The following is a 335-nucleotide window of genomic DNA, read 5'->3' as shown; positions in this document are numbered from 1 at the left end:
GCTCATAGGGCAACCCTGCTTGACCCCTTGGGTGGAGGGAATCGCCTCTCCTTTTGCTCCATCAACCTGGACTCGCATTTCCACCCGATTGTAGCAGCGCCTGATGACATCTAACGCAGAGCCCGTGACTCCTCGTTCCTCAAGTCTAACCCAGAGCAGCTCTCGATTAACCCGGTCAAAAGCTTTCTCAAAATCAATCTGGCAAACAAACAACGCTTGTCCGGGGACGTTAACAAAATCCTTACGGCATCGGTCTGTGAGGTGTCGCACCAAGAACAAATTCTGAGTGGTGCCGCGCCGTGGCCGAAAGCCACCCTGATAAGGGCTCCGCGCAC

This window comes from Volvox carteri (assembly GCF_000143455.1).
Source record: "Volvox carteri f. nagariensis unplaced genomic scaffold VOLCAscaffold_80, whole genome shotgun sequence".
Lineage (NCBI taxonomy): Eukaryota > Viridiplantae > Chlorophyta > Chlorophyceae > Chlamydomonadales > Volvocaceae > Volvox > Volvox carteri.
The sequence above is the reverse complement of the archived record's forward strand: the minus strand, read 5'-3'. Positions refer to the sequence as shown.